This window comes from Palaemon carinicauda, chromosome 27, assembly GCF_036898095.1.
Source record: "Palaemon carinicauda isolate YSFRI2023 chromosome 27, ASM3689809v2, whole genome shotgun sequence".
In the NCBI taxonomy this organism is placed as follows: Eukaryota; Metazoa; Arthropoda; class Malacostraca; order Decapoda; family Palaemonidae; genus Palaemon; species Palaemon carinicauda.
The window spans coordinates 42,663,323-42,675,079 of NC_090751.1; the positions used below are offsets into that span (position 1 = coordinate 42,663,323).

At 35.0% G+C, this 11,757-nt stretch overlaps 1 long non-coding RNA gene across 3 annotated transcripts; it reads left to right on the forward strand.

Annotated features, from left to right (window-relative positions):
* The first annotated feature begins 631 nt into the window (after window positions 1-631).
* On the forward strand, window positions 632-7,479 carry LOC137621172 (uncharacterized). Of its 3 annotated transcripts, XR_011040154.1 has the most exons (5): window positions 656-689; window positions 926-995; window positions 4,216-4,285; window positions 6,178-6,401; window positions 6,990-7,479. It is a non-coding gene; the product is annotated as an uncharacterized lncRNA (long non-coding RNA). The 3 variants fall into 3 exon arrangements; XR_011040152.1 differs by lacking the exon at window positions 926-995 and having other exon boundaries at window positions 632-689; XR_011040153.1 differs by lacking the exons at window positions 656-689; window positions 926-995 and adding an exon at window positions 3,937-4,030.
* Window positions 7,480-11,757: the final 4,278 nt, after the last annotated feature.

An 11,757-nucleotide genomic window follows, 5' to 3' on the forward strand; every position in this document is an offset into this window, starting at 1 on the left:
TACAGATTCTAAAGTAATTTAAGTATTTTGATCTAATCAAATTAGTAATATTACAGAATTCACCTCTCGCTGGATTAATATGTATTTCACACTGCACTAAGCATTCAAGGCCACAAACTAACCTTAGGACTACTTGCTAACGTCGGATACGAAGCATTAATTTTGTGAGATTTACAAGTGCAACACCGTCAATTAGGTTATGCGTGTCTGGCCAAGAAAAGTATATTTTGGCCCGGTTTAAAGTTGATAGAAAAAGTTAAACTGTTGGTTTTATAAACCTTATTTTTTTTCACTTCACTATTAATGTTACTTTATACTGTATTTATTCGTTGCATTTTATATCAAACACAATTCTTGTTCTATTTTTCTATTAATATGATAGTTTTCATGTTTATGATGATGTTCTTATTCGAATTATCATTCTCCCATATTCATATAATTTTGATGTAACTTTCTATCAATATTGAAATTGCAACAGTCATACCAACTACTTTATTTCTTGCTGCCATCTGTTGGTCGCTCGACAAACAACCCAAGGATCTCTGCGGTGACTTCCTGACTCCATAGTCCTTAACTCGTAAATCTGCAGTATATGAAGCTTTCGTTTGGATAGCCGGTGCTTTGAAAATTTAGTCATCATTTAAGTTTTTTAGTGTTATGTTGGGAGATGTGTTTTGAGGGCATATAATGTGAGTGTTATGGAGTTCGTTGTGTTTTGTCAATGTTGTGCCTTAAAACTTTCAGTACGTTCTGGGTCTTTGAAGCTGATATTTTGTTTGATGACTTAGGTTTTAATCTTGGTAATTGTTTGCTATTTAACTTGTTAAGGCGGTATCACGATAGTGTTTAGTTAAACTTCGTAGTTGCATGGAAAGCTTACTACCGAATTTCAATGTGTTAAAGGTAAATTGTTAATTCACTTCAGGTTTGGCAGCTTGCCGAAGGGGTAAACTTCATAGTAGCTGTTTCCGACTGTGTGAAATAATTGTCTAGAGGTAAGATAGTATCCTATATGTTCTTTGATATATTGGCTTTGTGTAAGCTTCTCCCCTATTCGGGAGCAGATCCCATGAATGCGGCGGAGATTATTAATGGTTCATGTCAAACCTTGGGTGACACTGAGGGAGCTTGCACTTTTACATTAATTCAGTTTTTGTGTAAGGGCATTTTGTCTTTAAATATTTGTAACGTTCTCATCTTTAATTGGAAAAGATGACTTAATTCTACCACTTGATATAATCTCCAAAGCTAGATTTGACGTGGGTTAGTTGGCCAACGTTGCAGTTTGCTTCCTACTCGGTAGGTTGAACGTGCTATAGGTAGGTTTTGATATTATGGCCATTACTTACGTAATATCAAAGGGACCTTCACGGTATAGGTTACTGTAGGGCCACTTTCCAAATAAATTTAGTCTTCATAATTTATCCAGTTGGCAAACTGTAGCCTTAAATTCTGGAAACATATTTTAAGATTGAAGCTTGAGGTGTAATTTAATGGAACTGCTGCCTATGGCCTGACTAGTTTTATTTGACAACAGTATCTTTATTTCTGCAAGATTAAGTTCTTGCAGTAAGCAAACTCTTTCGTATTACTTGGACAAAATAAATTAGCTATTGGTTGTTAGAACTAGCCTTAATTTTTTTAATACATAAATCTCCAATAGCAGGCAATTTTACCTTCTTGATCGGTTACAGAGCAGCCAAAAATTTATCAAATATTTTAAAATTTCGTAATCTAAATCAGTTTCACTGCTAGACCCCATTGCTGTATTGATTTTTTTCATCAATAAATCCAGCGCATATTTTACCATATTATTAATGTACAATTTTGTACTGTCGTGGTACAGCACTTTCATTGAAGTATTCCAAATATTTATGACATGCAGATTGACCATCATTGAGCACCATATTGATCGTACCACACCAGCAACTTACTACAAGGCTCCGTCCACACGGACGAGTTAGAACCGTAGAAACAGCAAGAAATTTCGGTATAAGTTTTTTCGTACGATTACCAAGGTTACTATAACCGTGCTCTTTGGTGGTCAAGACTGGGGAGATGTCATTGCCTAATGTACGAAGTTACGGTTTTGAGCCAGTGTCAATGCTGTACCATTTCTGTATTCTCTACCTTAAGGTTTAAGCATGTCAGTTTTATTAGGCCCGTGCTGCAACTTTAAATTTGATAGTTATACAAACTTCTTCATTTCAGTCTTTTGGATGTGAGGGCCGATGTTTATAGCGATTATGATTCAAGAGTTGCAGAAATTTTTACAATAAATCAGGGTCTTAATGTTAATTGTGTTACTGACGAAGAGGTGAAGCTAAAACTAGCACTTCGCATTAACAGACGAAAAATACTCTAAATTCGCAAGTCGAAGAATTTTCTTTTCTTAGAACTTCATAGATCTCTGCAAGTTTCTGGTATAATTTTACAAAAAATACGTGGAAATTCTTGTTGTAATGTGTATGGAAATTCTGTATAGTTGCAACCTGTTGACAGATGAAGTAATGTTGCCTGTAATGGGGCTTAAACAAAAAAATTTATATTCGTATGCCCTTTCGCGATTGCAGGTTCCAGATTAGAGATAAGATTTAGAGATAAGATTGTAAAACTTAATTGGATTAATTTTCATGTAATTTAGAAAATCTAATTTTGATTCACTTAAACTCCTGTAGTATAGTATATAGCAACCTATCTCCTCAGTCTGTCTCCTTTGCACACATTCTTTACTTTAAAATTCTTTTTTTCTAGCACACAGCAATAACAATACAAAAATATCTTTATTGTGCGTACGATTGTCCATATTCTCATTAATCATGTAGCAATCACTCTTGCTACCGTCACCATGCTCTCGCTATTCATAGTTACCGTTTGGACACAAACAGACTTTTACAGAACTTTGTTCGATGAAAAAGTTCAAACTCTGTTCGGTCGTGTGGACGGAGCCTAATATCATCCGGCATGCCCTTCCATTAATCGACTGAGGTGCACATCCACTACTTTCACTTGCGATACTTTTACATGCCCGCAGTAGTCGAGCTAGTGTAGAAAATAAAATCTATTTTATTCTCCATCACAATTTCAAGACTGACAATTTCATTTGAAAGCAGTAAAGGAGACGATCTGTATTTTTCAGCAACCCTTGTTTGTCCAACCATTTACCAGGAGTAAATGTAAGATATCTTTATACTCTACTTTGCATTTCATCTCATTACCATAGGTGTTTAGTAAATAGAATTTTAAATCTTTAAAACTTTAAAACTTAATTTTATTTCTAATGACCACAAATTGTTTACAGATTCTAAAGTAATTTAAGTATTTTGATCTAATCAAATTAGTAATATTACAGAATTCACCTTTCGCTGGATTAATATGTATTTCACACTGGATTAAGCATTCGAGGCCACAAACTAACATTAGGACTACTTGCTAACGTCGGATACGAAGCATTAATTTTTTGAGATTTAAAAGTGCAACGCCGTCAATTAGGTTAGGCGTGTCTGGCCAAGAAAAGTATATTTTGGCCCGGTTTAAAGTTGATAGAAAAAGCTAAACTGTTGGTTTTATAAACCTTATCTTTTTCACTTCACTATTAATGTTATTTATACTATATTTATTCGTTGCATTTTATATCAAACATAACTCTTGTTCTATTTTTCTATTAATATGATAGTTTTCATGTTTATGATGTTCTTATTCGAATTATCAATCTCCCATATTCATATAATTTTGATGTAACTTTCTATCAATATTGAAATTGCAACAGTCATACCAACTACTTTACTTCTTGCTGCCATCTGTTGGTCGCTCGACAAACAACCCAAGGATCTCTGCGGTGACTTCCTGACTCCATAGTCCTTAACTCGTAAATCTGCAGTATATGAAGCTTTCGTTTGGATAGCCGGTGCTTTGAAAATTTAGTCATCATTTAAGTTAGTGTTATGTTGGGAGATGTGTTTTGAGGGCATGTAATGTGAGTGTTGTGGAGTTCGTTGTGTTTTGTCAGTGTTGTGCCTTAAAACTTTCGGTACGTTCTGGGTCTTTGAAGTTGATATTTTGTTTGACTTAGGTTTTAATCTTTGGAATTCTTTGCTACTTTATTTAGATTTGTTAAGTCGGTATCACGATAGTGTTTAATTAAACTTCGTAGTTGCATTGAAAGCTTACTACCGAATTTCAATGTGTTAAAAGTAAATTTTCAATTCATTTCAGGTTTGGCAGCTTGCCGAAGGGTGAAACTTCTTAGTAGCTGTTTCCGACTGTGTGAAATAATTGTCTAGAGGTAAGATAGTATCCTATGTGTTCTTGAATATAATGGTTTTGTGTAAGCTTCTCCCCTATTCGGGAGCAGATCCCCTGAATGCGGCAGAGAATATTAATGTTGAATGTCAAACCTTGGGCGACACTGAGGGAGCTTGCACTTTTTCATTAATTCAGTGTTTGTGTTAAGGGCATTTTGTCTTTAAATATTTGTTACGTTCTTATCTTTAACTGGGAAAGATGACTAATTCTACCGTCCTAAATATAATATCCATAGCTAGATTTGACGTGGGTTTGTTGGCCAACGTTGCAGTTTGCTTCCTACTCGGTAGATTGAACGTGCTATAGGTAGGTTTTGAGACTATGGCCATTACTTACGTAATATCAAAGGGACCTTCACGGCACAGCTTACTGTAGGGCCACTTGCCAAATAAATTTTCTTCATAATTTATCCAGTTGGCAAACTGTGGTCTTTAATTCTGGAAACATGATATTTCAAAATTGAAGTTTGAAGTTTGATTTAATGGAATCTGCTGCTTATGACCTGACTAGTAGTTTTATTTGAAAACTGTATCTTTATTTTGTAAGATTAGCAAATTCTTTCGTTTTACTTAACTAGGACAAAATAAATTAGCCAATGGTTGTAAGAACTAGCTTTAAAGTTTTTAAGCATTTAATGTTCAAACTGACTAGTTACGGAATGTTCGATTAAATGACTGAAGGAGTAACTAGAGGCGGAATGATTGGTGTCTGCTGTCTTTCTAATAAATTATTTTAAACTAGAAAGGTGGAATAAGTACGTTCTCTCTAATTACTAGAGAAACTGGAATTAGTACAAAGAAATTAAATACAGTCGGCTAGTTTTGTTATCGCATCGGTTGATTATAATGTTTTAAGTTTTTCACTGTTGTTTATAATTGACTGATCGCGAGTTATTGCTTTTGTGTTGGTTCAGATTGGTTTGGGGAGGTGTGCGTGTGTATTGACGTATCTAACAGGTGGTTTTTTAAGCAGAGTATCGGCTCAAGTTTATAAATTCCCAATTACTTTTAAAACGCATATATCCAACCCCCTACCACATTCTCTTCAGTTTAAAAATGTCGTCCACATGTCAAGGTTGTACTCAGAAGGAATGACATGTATATTACCCCTTTTTCAGGCTAAATCGCCCTGCTTATAGGTTCCTGCAAAAACATCACTCTCAATAGCAGTGTCATTACACCAAATTTAATTAGTGGGCTTGTTATAGCTTGGAAAAGAAAGTTGTCATGCGTGCATTTTCTTGCGAAAAGCTAGTGTTCAGGCGTAAGAATTATCCTGTTCGTGAATTTTTTCTTTAATAGGTTTTTTCACCTCGCTATCACTTATAACGTTTGATGGATATCAAACTTAAATTAACTGTAATTCTTTGTTGTTTGTAAGTAACGGAAAATTTCTACCTGAATTTGCCGGCTGTTGGTGGGTTTGGCATTAAGTGGTTGAATCGGGTTGAGAGGTCGAAATATGAGGTAGGCCATTATTCATTGCTCTATTAATGCTGGTTAGAGGTTGGGGCGTTCGGTGGCATGGAGTGGGAGGGCAATAAAGTTAGTGGTCCCTTTGGTGGTCCAATCAAGAAATGAAATCCCTTTGATGCAACGCTTATATAAAGGCGGGGAGCATAATGCAGATTCCTGGAAAGGCTACTATGATCTCTACGCTAGAGAATGTGCCCTGAGCTGTAGATAATTCTGAAAGCTTTGTGGATCATAGACATGTGTACTTGCCAAAAATGTAGAAAGGCTATGGCGGATAAGATAAATGCTCAGCTTAATTATTCTATCAAATTTACCTAATAGTCTTTACCCACCAAACTATGATACTTATTTGAATGTTTAGTTTTAAGCAATTAGCTAATTAAAACTTTTTCTCCAGCACGAGAGGTCATCGCTTGCATTTCCTGCCTAAAGGCCTCCAAATTGTAGGCTACCTCCACCCGTCAACGCCTACGACAGGGAGTGTCTTGGTGCTTCCATAGTCAACCGACGACCCTCTACGAAAATCCTTCAAGAGATTTAAATAGTTTGTGACTTGGGAAGGGGGTGCCTGGGGGCTTGGCTCCCGGCTAGGGGTTGTGACCTTTTAATCAGTTGGGTTAGGTGAGTTTTAGCTTCCGTTAATTTTTTATATATTTAAGTGTTACATAGTCTCTCCTGTGTTTCGTTAACCAAAAATCCCAGGTTTGTAGTGTGGGAAAGCGGAAAGTTTCCTTGATTAAATGTCAGATTTAAAATAAATCATAATTAAGGATTTACCTTCAAGTTTATGCGGCTTTCTCCTAATTTACCTACTTAAATCTTCAGCTTCTTGCATGGAGCCATATTTCAAAATGGTAATCTTGTTTATTTAGCACTTCTGACTATTACTGTTACTGCAAATAACTCTTGTATGACATTCCCTACCTGAAAAACCTGTTTCCCACGTGACTCCCTTAATTGTTTTTATGTAAGGGGTGTCCAGGAACTTATGAACGGGCGATTTTGGCCCAGAAAAAGTTCATGTATTTGGCTTTATGGCTTTAAATTAGTCTTAAATTTACAATAGAATGTTTTGTTAATTTTTTTCTAATCTATGAAGGCACTAGTTAGGTGAAATGGTTGGTCAGCTATCACTCTATTTTGTTTAAGAGACTTTAATTTTTAATTAGATTTGGAGCACTTTATGGAACTTTTATTTTTTCTCGACAGGAAGTTTGGCGAGCGTAAACTCCAATTTCCTATCAAACTTTGAAATGCCTTACTATGGTATTGCTGGCAATTTTAGTGATTTAGAGATAGGTCAGCAGCAAGAGAAGACAACGAAATGCTATGGTTGCTTTGAATTCCTAAATCTTCAGCTTTATTTGGAGTCTAAAGTTATTTGTGCTTGCAGAAAGTTGCCAATGGAAGCAAATTTAATAATGGTTAAGAGTGGAGTCTTGCCTTTTAAGACTTCTTATTGTGAAATTCTTTTGTAATGCAAGAACATTCAGTATTATCTAAATACTCTTGAAATAAGTTCAAAATTTAAAATACAATTAAATACAAAATTTATAATGCTGGAATAAATTTAGTTCGAAAGATATAAGCTTTTCATACCTCATGAATCAATGCCCTTTGAATGGGGTACCAAAATTTTCTTGTATAAACAAAGTTCTTTGTCTTTAATTGCTAAAGAAATAAATGGTTCATATCCTTAGTTTGGTATTTTAGCATAATCCTTTACTGCTTGTGGCCTTAAATGCCTAAGCATAGTGTCAAATACTGTAAACCCAAGCCGTTAATAAATTGTCCACAAATCCCAAAATTATTCAACTACTCCATGGAAGTATAATCAGTGGGTGGTGTTAATTTTAAAGAATTATGCTAGTTACTCTATATTGAAAGATTAGAAGTTTGATTTGCAGAAATAATAAACTTGAGTAATTTATGGAATGCGAAGCATGAATATAGCTTTAATTTGGTCTTGAAAATGACTTGGTATAATACGGGTTACTGATCAGTGCAGATAAATATCCAACTTTTAAAATCATATTTGTAAACATAAGTTTGTGATGGTGACAAAGGCCTCTAATACGCAAGCTCTTATCGCTTTTATCAATTGAGGTAAGGTAGTACATTGAATGCTTGTAGTTGTAACTTGAGCATGTGTTAGTAGTCTATCATACATTAAAACAGGCCTAATAGGCTAATTTCACTTAAAGGGACCCCTATTTCACTAATATAAGCGCTAATTTACCTAGCGAAAAAATAAAAAATCCATAATATATTGGGCTTAGTTTCGCCCAAATTTATAGCCTGCATGGTATTAGTGAAGTGATATGAAAAGCCCAAGGCTCAATCTACAGGACAAAACGGTTAGGTGAACTTTTTATAGAATATTTCTGTATCGAACATTAAGGTTAAAGGTCTTTGAGCTTGCGTCCAAACTGGGACATTTGAGCACAGTTTAGTGCCAACAGCAGAGTGTGATTGTTTTACGGGTATCAAGAAAATTTATATTCCTACGCTGAAGAAGCGAAAAATGTTAACGTAGCATACATAGCTCTCATTCAAAAGCTATCTGCTGACAATATATCGGCTTGTTAGGAAGGTTTGCTTTTGTAATATTTTATTTCTCGAAAATACTATGAACATTCCCAGAGATTATAACGAGTGCTTGTTGGGAGCCACAAGTTTTAACTGCCTTACGAGCACTGAAGTGTTTGAAGGTGAGTACGATAATATACGTAAAGAAACTTTGCCAATAAAACTACCTATTAAGGAGGAAAAAAGCAAATACTAAAATATAAGAGATCCATGAAGCAGCAGCAAACATTTAGGTGTTAGTGTCATCTAAATGGTATAATGGGAAAGGTAAATTAGATATTTTACCAGACTGATACAGCGGCAAGGAACTAGGTACTAATTTTAAAGTTTCTTCGAAAAAAAAAGGCACTGTCAAAGTGAAATGTAGGCTACATGGCACAGCTGTCTGCATGCCATTAAAAAGATATTACAAGGTTAATGGTAAATGTCCAACATCAGATCAACGCTACAGATAAAAAGAGATTAAAAACTAGTCTCACCAGGATTATCAAGAGTTAACACTGATTAATCCAATGCTGATTAAAGTAACTGGAGGAAGTAATTTTCCTAGTATAGCCTAAATAGTAAATGCAGTCACACCGGTTCTGTAAAGTGCCCTAAAACAGATATGCGGCCCCGAGACTAGACAATAAGCTCCCACGAGTCATCTAAATGATTGAAGACATTAAGGTTTAAAAGAGGAAACTGGAGACTTTTTTTTTTTACTTTTGTTTTTTTTTCTTCTAAGTAGTTTGACAGTGACTTCTTAACAGTAAATGAGCATCAAGTGATGAAATGTTGAATACTCTGAATGGGCAAGATAAAATGACAGTGGAGGTCCTGGAGAGAGTGGTTACTTTGTTGTATAGGAACGGAATATACAGCCGTTGAAGTAAAAATAATAGATTAAAAAATTAGTCTTTTTCTATTTTTTTTCTTAAATTCGGATCAGTAATGTAAGGCTCCGTCCACGTGACTAACTTTGTTCAAAGAACTTTAAATGTTAAGTCAGAAGCGTAGAAGCAGCAGTGTTAAGATTTTTTCGAATGATTACGGAAGTACAAAGAGCTGCGCTCGTTGGTGGTTAAGACTGGGGAGATGTCATTACCTGACGTTGCAAGTTGTTTTTTCACCATAACTAATATACCATTTCCGTATCATTTATTTTAAAAATAAAATATTTCCAAGTTTTATTGAGATATCTTTAAAACTTCGTAGCTGTGTAAATAAAACCCAGTCAGCCTTCTGGATGTGAGGGCCGATGTTTATAGAAATTGAAATGCACGAGTTTCAGTAATCTTAGATAACTCGGGACTTTATCAATAATATTTGTTAAAGAAGAGGTTAAGAAAAAACTAGCTTTCCTAAGTAAACATATAAAATGCGGCAAATTTACAAGTCAAAGAAACCTGTAACTAGCACTTGGTAGATCTCTCTGCAAGTTTAGGTTGTGATTTTTCACAAACTGGTAAGAAATCTTTGTTGTAATGTTTTTTGAACTTGTGTATAGTTGCATCCTGTTGACAGATGAAGTAATGTTACCTGTATTAGGGCTTCAACTAAAACCCGCTTATATTAGTATCCTGTTTGGTGATTATAGGTTCCAGTTTCAAGATAAAAATCATAAGACTGTAAAACTTATTTGGATCCATTCTCGTAATTTATGAAATCTAGTTCCGATTCATTATACAACATCTTTAGTATTGTAACACAACTAATTTTTGTCATCTTTGCGAAAGCGCTCTGTACCGAATTTTCTTTCCCTTTTTTCCGAAGAGTAAAGGGAAGACGGGAACGTCGCGTGGACTTCTGAGAGCATTTTCCCGCTTTAGTTGCCCGCGTCCGCAACAGATGACGCTGATATATTGTGTGCTTGTCTGCTGCTTGCTTACTCAAGTCAGTGTTACCAGTTAAAAAAAATTTCACCAGCGTTCCTTTCTAACTATGATGAGCGTGGTTTCTTTTTATCAGGCTTGATACAAATATATGCTACACCATGAATAAAACAAAATTTAGCATTAAAGAAATGTACTCGTGATTTTTCCATTTTCATTTAAGCTCATGATTTTGTTGTATTTTCATCCTTTTCGGAGGAATTTGGAAACTCATTATGGTAACGCTAACTCAAGTCTTCAAAACAATTGTAGCAATGCCGTCGCCATATCTAAAACAAGAAGCCTATTTTGAATAACTGCCCCTCAAGCATAAACTAGCATTTAAAGGTGGATTTTTCCTCTCATTTATCGATGCAAAGTTAAGGTAAGGTTGTATATTGAATGTACATATGATTATAGTTTGCAGAACATATGTAATTTATCAATACAGACATACATGGAAAAGGGGTCTAATAGAAGCTTAAGACCACTACGAGAGGCCTTTATTTTAATGTAAGCGCAAACTCTTACTTCTAGAAACAAAAATCACATTAAATGCAGAAAAATTAGGGCATCGTATCTAACCAAATCTCTAGCTCTGTATGGTACAAGAAACATGTGACTTAATATGCCTAAGGCAATATTAGACCACCCACCACTAATCTCCTCCCCTCCTAGTTTAGTCTTGAGCACATGTCTTATTTCGGATGCATGTCTTTCATATATTCTTTAAGTTATATTAGCAATATTATATATACATGAAATACACAGCCTAACCTTAACTTGCATTTTGCAAATGAACAAGCCATAAAAGTAGGAAAAAGAATATAGGTAGTCTCTTATTTCATACGATTTGATATAAATATATGGAAAATCACTTGATGAATAATAGATCGATTATTGAATAACTTTTATAGTAACATATGAACTCTCCGAAATACCTAAATCCAGCATAGGCTTTTTTTTTCTTTTTTTCTCCCTTAGCTAATGGGTGGGGTGTGTCGGCAATAGATGGCGCTGATCAGGCGCACGGGGTTTTTTTTTTTTTACGTAGTCTTTCCTGTCTTCCCTTTACTGTCTTTTATTGTTTTCTAGAGTACACAGCAATAACACTACAGATTTCTGTTTGCACATATGACTGTCTATTTTTTCGTTATCCTTATACCAATCACACTCGTTGCCGTCACCAGACTCACTGATCAACTACCATAATTTGAACGCAAGCATAAAGACCTTTACCGAAATTTGCCTCATGCAGGGTTTAAACTTGAGCATTTAGCCATTACCTTAGATGCTGCTGCGTTTTACCCTTCGATTGCATTAAAACTTTTCCAATTTCCTTACATTTGAAGCTAGTAAAACTGAAATTACCTTAAACATATTATCTTAAATATTACATTGAAACCATGCAAATTACCTCAAACTAAGTTAATTACCTTAAAAGTTTAAACTCTGTCCATGAGAAACAAAGTTCACCAAACAATATTCGGTCGTGTGGACGAAACCTAAGAATTACTAGATTATCATTCGTAACA